General features: G+C 39.6%; 2 non-coding genes across 2 annotated transcripts; one reads left to right on the plus strand and one right to left on the minus strand.

The window, feature by feature from the left end:
• The first annotated feature begins 12,377 nt into the window (after positions 1–12,377).
• On the plus strand, positions 12,378–12,484 carry LOC124509075 (U6 spliceosomal RNA). Its single transcript, XR_006961413.1, has one exon. It is a non-coding gene; the product is annotated as a U6 spliceosomal RNA (small nuclear RNA).
• Positions 12,485–13,559: 1,075 nt separating this feature from the next.
• On the minus strand, positions 13,560–13,666 carry LOC124509076 (U6 spliceosomal RNA). The gene has a single exon (XR_006961414.1). It is a non-coding gene; the product is annotated as a U6 spliceosomal RNA (small nuclear RNA).
• Between the last annotated feature and the right edge of the window lie 1,348 nt (positions 13,667–15,014).

Raw genomic sequence — 15,014 nt, forward strand, 5'->3', positions numbered from 1 at the left:
CCATGCAACACCCAGTGCTCATCCCAACAGGTGCCCTCCTCATTGCCCATCACCCACTTTCCCCTCTCCCCCACCCCTCATCAACCCTCAGTTTGTTCTCACTATTTAAGAGTCTCTTATGGTTTGCCTCCTTCCCTCTCTGTAACCCTTTTTCCCCCCTTCCCCTCCCCCATGGGCTTCTGTTAAGTTTCTCAGGATCCACATATGAGTGAAGACATATGGAATCTGTCTTTCTCTGCCTGACTTACTTCACTTAGCGTAATACCCTGCAGTTCCATCCACGTTGCTATGAATGGCTGGGTTTCATTCTTTCTCATTGCCAAGTAGTATTCCATTGTATATATAAACCACATCGTCTTTATCCATTCGTCAGTTGATGGAAATTTAGGCTCTTTCCATAATTTGGCTATTGTTGAAAGTGCTGCTATAAACATTAGGGTACAAGTGTCCCTGTGCATCAGCACCCCTGTATCCCTTGGGTAAATTCCTAGCAGTGCTATTGCTGGGTCATAGGGTAGATCTATTTTTAATTTTTTGAGGAAGCTCCACACTGTTTTCCAGAGCAGCTGCACCAGTTTCAGACAAACTTTTAAATATGTTTGGATCAAATGGAAGGAGTCCTTTGGATTCACAGTGTGTCACCTGTTAGCAATCTGAAAAAAAAACAAACAACACTCTAAAAATCCAAGCAGGTATTATTTTCTGTTTTCTTGAGACACATACACATACACATTTTAAACCTTTTTTCCATTGAAATATGACACACATGTAGAAAAGTGCATAAAACCTTGATGTATAGCTTAATTATCCTAAAGTCACACCAGGTAGCCACTACTTTGATCCAGAACACTGCCAGCTCCCAGAAAACTGCCCAGTGCTCTCTCCTCTCCAAATATGGTAGTCACTTCCTTGCTTTTTTTTTCAAGGTAATATTTTTTAAGTTTATTTATTTATTTTGAGAGAGACAGAGACAACACGAGTGGGAGAGGGGAAGAGAGAAAGGGAGACAAAGAATCCCAAGCAGACTCTGCACTGTCAGCACAGAGCCCTATGTGGGGCTTGAACTCACAAAACCAGGAGATCATGACATGAGCCAAAGCCAAGAGTAGGATGCTTTACTAACTGAGCCATCCCTCAAATTAATGTTTTTGATGAAATTTACTGTGAAAACAGTATTTGAGTCAAAGATCTTTGGAATGCCTGTGGATTCAGAGAAAAGGGGACTGGGAAATTCCTTGCCGGATTGTCCCATCTTCCTGAAAGGGAAGCCCAGGGTTATGCTGTGCCTTGAATGTCAATACCAGCTACCCAACTGTCCTCACTTCAGCCCATGCTGTACAGCAGGCACTACACTGCGCATTGTGTATGCTTACCTCATTTAAGCCTCAAAACAGCCACTTGAGATGAGAAAACTGATGTTCTCTAAAGTCGAAGGGCCAAAGAGAAAGATAAAGGAAAGTTGCCCTTAATTCATAAATATTCAAGACTATTAATTTACATACACTTTTTCCAAGGTAAAATGTACAAGGCATGGCTTCATCTGACTAATTGGATTTGCCTTTTAAAAAATTTTATATACTTGGCATGTACTTTGTGGAGAACTTGAAAAAATAAATTTCCTTGGATCAAAGCATTTTGAACACATTTAGTGCTCACTAAAATTCTTGTTAGTGTTATTAAAAATGTAATACATATTATATATTGTATGTATTATATATGTATATGGTCAACTGTGCTGTAAATTGCAACTAGTGGATGTTCAGTTGACAAAAACTGGAATAGTTTGGCAGATTTATTCCTTGGGCTCCTCTTGTTTCACTGGGAAGTTCATCTAACCATATATGTCACAAACTAATTCAGGACAAAAGCAAAGCCTCAGCTGAATCGTGAAAACAGATAGCCCATCTAACCTACAAAGACTCTGTCCACCTGAAGGAAAAGGTCATCAGTCTAAGTGAATGCTACATAAGGACATGTCTAAAAATAAAAGCAGCCTACCTATTCAAGAAAAGAAACATCACTGGGCATTTTTAGTATGGTTTTATTTCATTAAATTGCTGAGTATATATGAGTTACAAGAAGTAAAATTGAATATATAGTTTCAAGTGCCTACTCTGTTTAAGGCATTGTATGGTGGGCTCTAAGGGACACAAAGATGAATGATCTGCCATCCTCCCTAATAAGGAGGTTATAGTCTAAGGAGGGGTAAACTATAAGAGATACACAGAAAACTGATTATATGAACCATGTGTTATAAGGTCTAGGGAAAGAAGCAGAAGACAAATGAACCAGTAATCGTGTACATTTCATTAGCCAGGCATATATATATATATATATATATATATATATATACACATATATACATATATATACATACATATTTTTTTAATGTTTATTTATTTATTTTTGAGAGAGAGGCAGAGAGAGAGGGAGACAGAGAATCCCAAGCAGGCTCCACCCTTTCAGTGCTGAGCCCAATGTGGGGCTCAGACTCACAAACCATGATGAGATCATGACCTGAGCCAAAATCAAGAGTCGGATGCTTAACTGACTGAGCCACCCAGGTGCCCCCATATATCATTTTTTAATCTTAAAATAACATGAAGAGGTTGGTATTATGCCCAGTTCAAAGAACTAACCCAGGATCACACTAGTAAGTGGCATAGCTGAAATGCAAATCCAGATAGGCCTGCCTGGAAGCATATTCCTCACAGCCTCACAGGTTAAGAGCCATGTGACCTATAGAAAAGAGGTCCTTACTGACCATGTGTCTCAAATGATAAAAAAGGAACCAGGAGGATGAGACATTTTAGGATGATGTCAGATAACATTATATACACCATCCAAAGGTGATTTGGATATTTTCTTAGTGTAAAGTATAAAGCACTTCAGCTGGAAGGCATAGAGCAAGATTTAATCAACAGGCATTCTCCTGTCTCTGCCAATCTTCCTCAAAACCTGCTTTTAAACGATAAAATTAATTGAGTTTTATTGTTCCTGTGGGTGCCAATACCGTGCATGTATTTTCATAAATTAGGAAAAAATAGTACTCAACTCTATCGTATAAATTGTAGGGGTCCATTTTCACTCTTCTTAATATTACTATTTGTATAAATGATTATTTTGATTCTTAATTATTTTTCTTGGTTCAGGTGATGATGCAGCCCTGGTCGTCTTTTTCTTTAGTTGAATACTTGCTCCATAGTTGCTCAAGAGCTGCTGTCACTGTTATCATTGTTATCTTGCAAGGTGAATGAACATAAATATAGATTTTCATCAAGTGTAGGTAGACTCAGCTGACAATCAGGGTTTTTCTTCCCTATGAATTGTGGGGTATGGAGGGGATGCTAGAAGATTAGCCAAAAATGAACACTTTGGCGCTCTCTGTTTTAATTTCAGTTCTGCCAGCAAGCTACTGGACAGAGAGAGCACGCTGCCTTCTGGCACCGTTTCTGTTTCTAAGCAGATGACAGCTAACCATGGTTTCACCTATTGTTTTCCCTAAAGTGTTGATAGGGTTTGCTAATGAAAGATAACACCACTTCTCAAAATGGTATAAACCACTGTAGAAACTAAAATAAAGGAAATAGTCTCACCCACATTTTGGCTTGCGCACAAGTCTACCTGGCTTTGCGAGAGCTGTTTCTATGACAGAAGTTGATCTGCCATAGGTGAGACTACTCCAATTCTAGTGTTTCATCGATGTCAAACAAAGCTAAAACAGTAATAGTTAGCACCTCTTTCTGTTCCTCCACTTATGAGAACCAAAATAACCTTTAAAAGATTAACAGTAGCAATACCATTGTATGGCACCATGCTTACACCTGGTGAAATCATGTGGCACAACTGCCTGAGTGCCACACTTCCAAGGGACGAGATGCTAATAGACTTAAGAGTCTGAAACGTTTACTCTCTATACTATGCTTGATATGATGAACGAGCCGTTGGTAAGTGGTCTGACTTTCACAGGTCACTTCAAGCCTGTAGGTTTACAAAATTCCCAGTCACTTATTACTATAATTCCTTAAAGAATCAAGCCTTAAGGAGAAAGTGAGTTCCCAGTGAAATTATGATGGTGGATCTTAACAGTGTGGTATACTTTACTTAAATGCACAGTCCCTACGCTCTATTATTTGTGTGTAATGATCTGGTGAATTGTCAGTCTGTCCTTTTTAAAAAAGTTTATTTATTTATTTTGAGAGAAAGAGAGAGAGAGAGAGAGAGAGAGCATGAGCTGGGAAAGAGCAGAGAGAGGGATAGAAGGAGAATCCCAAGCAGGCTCTGCACTGTCAGCGCAGAGCCTGATACAAGCTCAGATTCATGAACCATGAGATCACGACCTGAACAAAAATCAAGAGGTGGATGCTTAACCAACTGAGCCACCCAGGTGCCCCAATCTGTCCTTTTTAAAAGAGTGTGTAAGAAATTAAAATATACATAAATGTGGGTGGATGAAATAGGGCTTCATGTTTTAAAAATGTGTTCTCATCATATAGTGGGCACAAAAGCATTCAAGAATTGGGTTTTGAAATCATAATGAAGCTAAACATGATATGTAATTGACATGTAAATACGTAATACACATGTTTTGTCAGAAATGAATAAAATTTGGTCAAATATTTTATTTTCTTCATTGCGTTTATCACCACCTGAAATCACCTCATTTATGTATTTGTATACTTTGTCTCTTCCACACTCAAGTGAAACTCCATGAAGCAAGGTGTGTAGTGTTTTGGTCACTGCTGTATCCCCGCAGCCTACAACATTGCCTGGAACATAATTAGTGCTTGATAAATGTTTATCAAGTGAAGGAATTAATATAAGTTGAAAATATTCAATGTACTACTTCAGAAGTATATTTATGAATTTCTCGAATCAACTTGATGAAGCCTCCACAGTGGCAAAAACTACCAGCTTTATTAAGTGCCTTGTTATTGGATGGAATTAACATGTTTAGTAAAGGAGTATAGCTAGGGTATAAAGTTCCAGGAACGATGCTGCACTTGTTAGAAACAGCAAGCCCTTCAGCATTAGATCTCAGCAACGGGTCTTTTGTTACTAATGCTTTTTTCTTTTTCACTGAAGCCCACTGTCTTGTTGCAGTATAATTTGTAATGGTGATATGCTTCTCAAGTGTATATTTGATGTTTTGGCAAATGCATATACCTATATAACCCACACACGGATCAAGATAATAGATCTTTACATCATTCCAGAAAGTCCTTCTGAACCATCTTTTAGAGAGTTCCCCATTTCCCCCTCTCTCCTAAGCAACTTCTGTTCTTATTTCTGTCACTACCGCTTGTTCTTGATCTTCATACGAAAGGAATCATTCAGTATGTACCTTTTCATGTTTGGCTTCTTTTGTGCAATATGCCTGTGAAGTGCATCCAGGTTGTTGTGCTTTTTAGTACTGTGCTCCTTTTTTATTGCTGAGTAGTATTCATTGTATTAATATACCACAACTTATCCATTTTCCTGTTGATGGACATTGGAACTATTATAAATAAGGCAGTTGTAAACTTTCTCATATGAATCTCCGCAGACACATGTCTTATTTTCTCCTCGACAAATACATAGGAGTGGAATTGATGGGTCACAGTGTAAGTGTATGTTTATCGTTATAAGAAGCTGCCAAACGGTTATATGAAAGTTATACAAGTTTACACTCCCACCAACAATGTAAGAGCTCTAGTTGCTCCACATAATTGCCAATGTTTGATATTGTCAATCTTCTAAATTTTAGCCACTCTAATAGTTTTGAAATAGTAATAATTGTGTGTTAACTATCAGTTCTCTGATAATTGATGATGTTGAGCATCTTTCTATTTCCTTATTAGCCATTTACGTATCTTTTTTTTGGGTGTGAAGTGCCTGTTCAAGTCTTGTACCCATATTTTATTTGGGATTTTGTTCACTGTATTGTCAAGGTGAAGAGTTCCTGATTTATTGTAGATGTACATCCTTTTCCTGATATTTGATTGTGAAATTTTCCTGATTATTTTCTCCTTGTCTCTGGATTGCCTATTGAAAAAAAAAAAAAAGAGGTGGGAGCACCTGGATGGCTCAGTCGGGGTAAGCATCTGACTTTTGATTCTGGCTCAGGTCGTGATCTCAAGGTTGGCGAGACAGAGCCCTCCATGAGGCTGTGCACTGACAGCACAGAGCCTGCTTGGGATTCTCTCTCTCCCTCCCTCTCGGCCCCTCCCCAACTTGTGCATGAGCTTTCTCTCTCAAAAGCAAACAAACATTAAAAAAAAACCCACAGGTGTCTTTTGATAAGCAGGTTATCATTTTGATGAAGTCCATTTATCAATTTTTTAATAGTTGCTGCTTTCTATGTCCTATCTCAGAAATCTTTAATCCCACAGTTGCAAAAATGTTTTCCTGTTTCCTTTTAGAAACTTCATCTCTAATTAATTTTTTTGCATGCTTAAAAACAATAATTGAGTTTGACCTACGTTTTTAAGAGCTCTTAGAAATGCTAGAACTCTGTGTAAAATCAACTGGGATTCTTTAATGAAAACTATTTGACTGATTTTAGTTGATAAAACATGCATTCAAATAGTGAATTAATATTTATTTTGTCCAATTATTTTTCAAGAACTACATTTTAACTTATCAATTTTTTTATTAAAGACACAAACACTAAATTGTTATGAATCATTTGTTTTAATGGAGGACAACATGGGCACAGAAATCCTGTCTCAGGTCATTGTATTATTTTTTTAAAGTCATGGGTTCTTTCTTCTGTTTTTGTTTTCTGACTATAACAATTGTATTACTTTTTATTTCATTAGTAAGTTTCAGTAGTCTAACAGAGGTACCCCAGAAGCATTTTGGAAGATAGAAGTGATCTGGTTTGAGATTGACTGTTTTTCTTTCATAATCTAGAAACAGTATATCTAGAACTATCTGAAGTTTTTCATTTTCTCATGTTCTGTGTATGGATTGCCCAAGAATTTCAACACAGTTCATAAAGATTTTCTTGGTTAAAGCTATGTAAAAATACCTCTAATGTTAAATCATATTACAAAATAATAGAAGCAGCATGGATGTGGATTCTGAGGATCCTGAGTTTGAATGCTGTCTCTCCCCAACCCATTTTTATTACCCATATGAATTTAGGCAGGGTACACAATTCCTTTGAGCTTTATTTTCCTCATTATAGAATGGGATAATTCCTACCTCTCAGAATAATTGCAAATATTAAATGCAATCTTGTATGTAAAGTGCCTGTCAAGTAGTTGGTGCTCAATAAATATACCCCTCTCCTACCTTTTCTGTTTCTAATTCTTTTTTTTTAATTTTAACTTCATTTTAGTTAATATACAGTGTTATATTAATTTCAAGTGTACAATACAGTGATTCAGCAATTCCATATATTACCCAGTGCTCATTGAGATAAGTGTACTCTTAATCCCCTTCACCTATTTCATCCATTCCTCCACCCACCTCTCCTCTGGCAACCACCAGTTTGTTCTTTATTGCTAAGGGTATGCTTTTTAGTTTGTCTCTCTTTTTTTCTTTGCTTGTTTGTTTTGTTTCTTAAATTCCACATATGAGTGAAATCATATGGTGTTTATTTTTCTCTGATTGACTCATTTCACCTAGCATTATAGTCTCTGGCTCTATTCATGTTGTTGCAAATGGCAAGATTTCATTCTTTTTTATGACCGAATAATATTCCAGTGTGTGTGTGCATGTGTGTGTGTATTTATATATCTCTCACATCTTTATACATTCATGTATTGATGGACACTTGGGCTGATTCCATAATCTGGCTATTGTAAATTATGCTACAATAAACATAGGAGTGCATGTATCATTTGAATTAATGTTTTTTTTTTGGGGGGGGGTAAATACCCAGTACTGTGATTGCAGGATCATTGGGTAGTTCTATTTTTAAATTTTTGAGGAACCTCCATACTGTGTTCTAGAGTGGCTGGACCAATTTGCATGCCTATCAACAGAGCACAAGGGTTCCTTTTTCTCCATGTCATCACCAACACTTGTTTCTTGTGTTTTTTATTTAAGCCATTCTGAGGGGTATGAGACTGTCTTTTTCCCATTGCATATTCTTATACTGTTTTGATCACAACAGGTATGGGTTTTTCACCTAAAGCCTTTGTTATATTGGGGTATGTTTCTTCTAAACCGACTTTGTTGAGTGTTTTTATAATGAATCAATGTTGTACTTTGTCAAATGCTTATCCTGAATCTATTAAAATGATCATATAGCTTTTATCCTTTCTCTTATTGACATGATGTGTCATGTTGACTGATTTGAGAATATAGAAACTTCAAATTCTTGACTTATTCTTTCAAGGAAAGAACACATATAAAACTACACAAACTCCAGAAATTATACTTTTCTATATCAGCCTATAGTGTTTCCCAAATTGGTATTTAGAACCTCTTGGATTCTTCAGACAGATTCTTAGGGATCAAAGGATTTTCTACGGGAATTTTTTTTTTGAGATGCTTGTCGCAAAATATTGAAATAAGCAGAGTATGACACATTGGAGTAAGTTATATTCAGCTTATAACTAAAGCATTGCCATGAGATCCCAATGTGAATTTGCATTTCCATTTGCCATTTCATCATACTGAGCTGAGGGGCCATCAATGTGACAGTGTAGATAACTGGCTGCTGTTTGGTTGTTGTGTCCTACTAGTTAAATGACAGCAACGGCCATTGAACATTGAAGGCAATGTTTCTAGTTCCTAGTGATAATATTCATATAAATAGCATTTTAAATGACCAAGATTTTAGTTTCTTATGTTTTTAACAAATCAATACTTTGATTTCACATCACGAAAATGACATGCCACTGAGTAATGCACTATTTTGTAGAGGCTAATGGGAAATGAACAGAGGCAGACTAAATAATATAAATGATGTATTTGTACCAAGCGAAAGCCAAATGCTTTCAGGACATTCTATACAAATAAAGATTTAATGGTAATTTGAATATTCTAAATTGAAAACAGTGGAAGCAATAATAATAAAATCTGATTTATGATCAATTTTGAAATGGTGTAAATGAGATACTAATTGCCTCTGTGAAACTCTTCGTTCTCAAGCCTCATTCACGGCAAACATGGAGCCTGTTTGAAAAACCACAAGGCCTGTGATGCCTGCGTTAGGCTTGTTTTGCTTTAGGAACCTGTCTGCCTTGTTTTGGGAGTGAGAGGGCATTTCTGATTATACAAATTCTCTGTTAATTCTTTACTATCTTGCCAGCAATTGTTGAAATATTTGCCAGAGTCCCAGGCATATATAAAATAAAACACTGTGAGAAGCCTAGTTCTGTCTTTATCTTCAACAGTCTGACTACGAGCTCAGGGCTGAAACAAGCAAAACAAACAAAATATTTAAAAAATATTTCTAAGAATTGAAAAATAACTTCAGATATTATTTTCTTGTTTCAAATTTCAGCAAAATTTGATGATATATTTAGTGGTGATTTCAATTATATTATTATGCTAACTCCAAGTTGGAATAAATAACAGAGTCATCAAGTAATATATTGGCATTTAAGGATTTCTCACTAACAGAGTGTTAAGTATGAGGTCTGATTTTCTTTAACTATGCTATTTCATAGACTCTGAGTGCCCATGTACTGTCTATTGTGTCCTGATTTCATAGATGTTAAAATAAGAACAAAATGTCTGTTCCAGTATCTATACAATTTGGTAGTAAATAAAGGTTTAGTGTTTTTAGAACATATGTATGTTCTTGGTATTCTCTGCAACTGCACAGAAACAGACTAAGTAGAGAACTGAACCTGAGGCTACATCTTTCCACTATCAAACCCAACAGTGGTGATTTTGTTTCAGCCAAACATCATCTACTTCAATAAATTAATGTTGTTAATTTGACTTGTATTGACTTGTAGTTTTGTATTTAATATGTAAATCTGCTTTGGTTTTAGAGTTTATAACAGCTATATGAATAAGTGGTTTCTACCCTGTTTTATGGTTATACATATTTAAATGACAAAAAAAAATAGAAGTAATTTCAGCAATGCTAGCGGTCTAGAATTTTTTGCTTTAAAAGGGGTCAAACATAAATCACCTGTGAGAAATTCTGCTGTAGCTCGACAGCACATTGTGCAGGGGTGCCATGACATCTGATAATTTAAAACCATTATAAAGATTTTTTTCTCCCAAAAGATTTGATGTCTTGTAAAGCTTCAGCTTTTTCGTTCTGTAAAAGTAAATATTTTTTTCTTTTTTTAGAATATAAAGGGTTTAAACGTGGTCATCCAGGAGTGTAGCCTGACTGAAGAGCTTACAACCAGTAGAGACCTCAAGTTCATGACTCTGGAACCATCCTTCCAAATATAGACTCCTCTAACCATGTATCTCTTAAATTGGTTGTAAGGTTTCTAAAGAGAGCAAGAACATGAAAGGGTTTTGATATATTTCTTCAAATCATATAATTGAACATCAATCTACTATTTTTTTAATAGCTTTGAAATCAGAAATGGCTTATTGGAAAGACAAGCCATTAGAAAAAATATATCAAAGCATATTTTATTTGTAATTGGGCAATTTAACTCAATAGGCATATCGTTTTTGCCTATTGTTTTTTAAGGGGGAGAAGAACATAGTGTTTTTATTACTTTTCAAAAGCTGTTAAAGAAAAGAATTATAATGGACAAAGGGAAAAATAGGTTTACCAATAATCTCTGTAGGCTTTCTGCTCCTTCTCTATTTTTTGTCTCAGCAATACCAGAAACTTTCATACGGTTTCACACTACTTTCTTTTTGTACATCATAAAATTGGGTACCAATTAAAAAACTTCTCAAAATTACTGATCTTTCTCAGGTCTTTACTTCAAAATATTCTATCATATTTTCAGAGGAAGGGTAGGACAACGATAGGCAAGAAAAAAGAAACAACGGGGCACCTGGGAGGCTCAATCGGTTGAGCGTCCAACTTCAGTTCAGGTCATGATCTCACGGTTTGTGAGTTCTAGCCCCGCCTCTGGCTCTGTGCTGACAGCTCAGAGCCTGGAACCTGCTTCAGAATCTGTGTCTCCCTCTCTTTCTCTGCCCCTCCCCCGCTTGCACGCGCTCTCTTTCAAAAATAAATAATAAAATAAAATAAAATAAAATAAACACATTTAAAAAAGAAGCAAAACTCCACTTATTATATATAAATATGCCATATTCCTTATTAAGGATGCCATTTTAACACAATGCAGGCAAACCTCTGCCCTTCATTTTACTTCAATATATGGAGTACTGTAACCATTTGAGGCCCTCATTTCAAGACCTTTGGCCCTAATTTCACAAGGCCGTGACTTGAGCAGTATGGTTTTTGCAGTAGTTCAAATCAAAATAGTTAACACTAACATTCCAGTATTCCCTGCAAAAAGCTCTGCTGCGCTTGTTTGTCGTAACAGGGCTAGGGCTAAGGTGCGGTGAAGTATAAGGAAGTACAAGAATGATTCTCCAGTTCAATTCTAATAGTGTGATTCCTTGAATCCGCCTCTGAGGTCAAACAGGTGCGCTTAACCGCATTCTTCAGCGTTCCATCGGGTTGCTGGCTGCAAATGACCTAGGAGGAAGGCACCTGTGAAGGGCGTGGCCACCCATCCGGGCTCCTCCGCACCACCTTCCCGGTTCCCACTGGCGCCTGCGCAGAATGGAATGGGGCCAAGACACGTGCTGGTTCTCACAAGCCCCAGGACAAGCTAGAGTGTGGTGCTCCGTGTTCCGAAGTGAGTGGTCAAATCGTTGGCGGTAATCTCCCCGAGGGCTGTACGCTGGGCTCATTTCAACAAACCCTTCTGGAAACTGGCACAGGGTCCCTGTGTCACGGGTGAAATACCGGTGACAAGTTACGTACTTTGCTGGGAGGACCCGTGCTCCACCCTGCACCAAGGTAGCCCAGCAAGTCAACCAATTCGCAGTCTCTCAGGGAAACCTCAGTCGCGCCAGCCCGGCCCACCCAACGCACCACGGCGGCCTCACGGCCCGCTCGCCCGCCGCTCGCCCGGCCCTCGAAGCGCCGAACGCACAGGGGCTTTCTTCGTGCTCGCCCCTCCCGACATGCTCCGCGGGGCCAGAGCGACCGCCACAGGACCCACGGTCCAGGGCCTGGGTCCCACGAACGGCCCCCTTACCCAGGGTGCTCCGGGCGCGGCTCTCATTTGCATGCCCCACCCGGCAGGTAAACTCGACAGGTCAGTCGCGGCCTAGCCAGCATAGCACCAAACGTGTGAGCCTCACGAGTGGCTCCTGTCATCACATTTCCCCCCAAACATCCCGAGTTCGTCGGGAAGACGCGCACATCAGTCACCCTAACTAAGAGAGGCAGGAGGCTGCCGTGCCTTATATAACTGGTGGACGGAGGCTGTAGCGTGCTCGCTTCGGCAGCACATATACTAAAATTGGAACGATACAGAGAAGATTAGCATGGCCCCTGCGCAAGGATGACACGCAAATTCGTGAAGCGTTCCATATTTTGCGCAGTTCCCCGGCGAACTATCGATATCCTTTTGAGGACCGGCACAAAAATGGGGGATGGGAGGGTAGCTTTGGAGGCCCGCTCGGAGTTTAAAGATTGCAGCTAGCAGCTACCAGCACACCTTCGAGGTTCTGCCGTTCCACCGAACCCTGTGTGGTTGGAGGTGAGGCCACCTTGATGGCCATCTGACATCATTCTGTGGGCGCCCACCACTTTACTATTATTGAATTACCTAGGTAATCCTGGTACTTGCATCCTAACGCTTGTTCTCCTTGGTTAGTCTGCTTTTGGTTTGGGTAATTAACTCTCCTCTTAATCAAAGTTCCCATCACAGAATCCGTCTGATTTAGACAAACCGGCGTTTCTGAATACTCCTTAGATGCCATTGATTTTTTTTAACAGGTATACAAAGCTGTCTCAGACAGATGTGTGAAAGCAGATCCCAGTGGGCTTGCTGCTTCTAGCCAGTTCTCTTGGTCCTGGAGATCTAGGATCCACAGGCCGCAGCCAGCATTGATCTAATCCGGTGTAACCACCCCTTGTAAAACAGTTAACAGTCCCTGCCTTAGTGCACCTCCTCGTGACAGAGGGTGTATGGACTCAGTTATAAAACGACTGAAGAATGTCACAACGTAGGCGCAAGAAATGTGCGCTGATGTTGCTTACTTCCTTTAGTAAGGATTCATTGATTTAGCAGCTTAATAATTTAGGAATGATTTGGTAAGGATTCACGGACCAATTTATGTGCTAGTGTTCTACTCCACCGGAGCCAATACTCTTGGGCCTTCTGGAATTTGTGTTGTTGAAGGAGACAAGACCATACATAAGCCAATTTCAGAATTTTTAGTTGTATAAAGAAATTCACACCTTGTTTCCGTGATATGTAGAAAGGACACATAGACACATAGATTTCCAGCTGTAACCCAGCTTCGTTTACAAGTCATAGACTGCTTTACAGGAGTGTTTTTCTAGTGAAATGTCACAATTTTATCATTCAGTGCCGTACATTGTGTTCTGACATGACACCGTTTCCTCAGGGGTAATCGTCAGAGTAGAAGCTCGCCAGGGAACTGCACAAAATATGGAACGCTTCACGAATTTGCGTGTCATCCTTGCGCAGGGGCCATGCTAATCTTCTCTGTATCGTTCCAATTTTAGTATATGTGCTGCCGAAGCGAGCACGCTACAGCCTCCGTCCACCAGTTATATAAGGCACGGCAGCCTCCTGCCTCTCTTAGTTAGGGTGACTGATGTGCGCGTCTTCCCGACGAACTCGGGATGTTTGGGGGGAAATGTGATGACAGGAGCCACTCGTGAGGCTCACACGTTTGGTGCTATGCTGGCTAGGCTGCGACTGACCTGTCGAGTTTACCTGCCGGGTGGGGCATGCAAATGAGAGCCGCGCCCGGAGCACCCTGGGTAAGGGGGCCGTTCGTGGGACCCAGGCCCTGGACCGTGGGTCCTGTGGCGGTCGCTCTGGCCCCGCGGAGCATGTCGGGAGGGGCGAGCACGAAGAAAGCCCCTGTGCGTTCGGCGCTTCGAGGGCCGGGCGAGCGGCGGGCGAGCGGGCCGTGAGGCCGCCGTGGTGCGTTGGGTGGGCTGGGCAGGGCTGTGCCGGCGTCACACTTTTAGAGCACATTTCCCATTTAAACTTCCCTGAAGAATACTCAAAAAAAAAAAAAAAAAAAAAAAAAAAAAAGGAAGCACCTGGAAAGTTAAGGTAATTCCTTAATACTACCTAATATCCATTCTAGGTTCAAATGTCTTTGACTTTTTCGATGATGCATTTTATAGTTGGTTTGTCCTATGTACCCAAAGGAGGCCCCATCCCACATTGTATTTGGTTGCTATGCTTCTAGGTCTTTATTATCCCAAGGACTCCCCATTTCTGTTCATGCCATTACTTATTGGCGAAACGGGATATTTACCCTGGGGACCGTCACAATTCTTGCATTTGGCTCGTTTCTTATTGATGATGTGGTTTAATTCATATTTCATTCCTCCATGTTTCTTGAAAATTTAGATATAAAGGCCTAACTAAATCCTGTTTCCATTTTTTAATCTTGTGGTCTTCATTGGCATTTACTTCGTATTGCATCTCAGCCAAAGGTATGTAATGCCTGGCTGAACCAGTGGGTTCAGGGGAGGTCTTCAGCCTGACCCTCCATGATGGTTTCCCAGAAATCTTTTACTTCATGATTTTAGAGTACCATGATGAAAAGTCCAGTTAGATGGTCTGGTGGTTTGTTTGTCGGTTTGTTTTTAACCATTGGCTCATGAGCTGTAAGGATCTAAATAAACCCCAGGCCCCTGGTGTCCAAATTATATGCCCCAAGGAAGAAAATTGAGAGACTGGAAGAAGACATGAAGGAAGAGTATTGATGTTTGAGTCTTTGGATCATTCTACCCTTTCCATAATTTAAGTGCGCCAACAAATTACCTTTCTTGGGCTAAACTCAAGTTGTGTTTTTGTTTCCTAAGAGACTCTTCTGGAACCACTTAATGTTGGTCCTGAGTGCTGGGTCTCTAG

The sequence above is a fragment of the Lynx rufus genome, unplaced genomic scaffold, assembly GCF_022079265.1.
Source record: "Lynx rufus isolate CCGP_SWC_20201006 ecotype Redwood Valley unplaced genomic scaffold, mLynRuf1.p SCAF_13, whole genome shotgun sequence".
In the NCBI taxonomy this organism is placed as follows: Eukaryota; Metazoa; Chordata; class Mammalia; order Carnivora; family Felidae; genus Lynx; species Lynx rufus.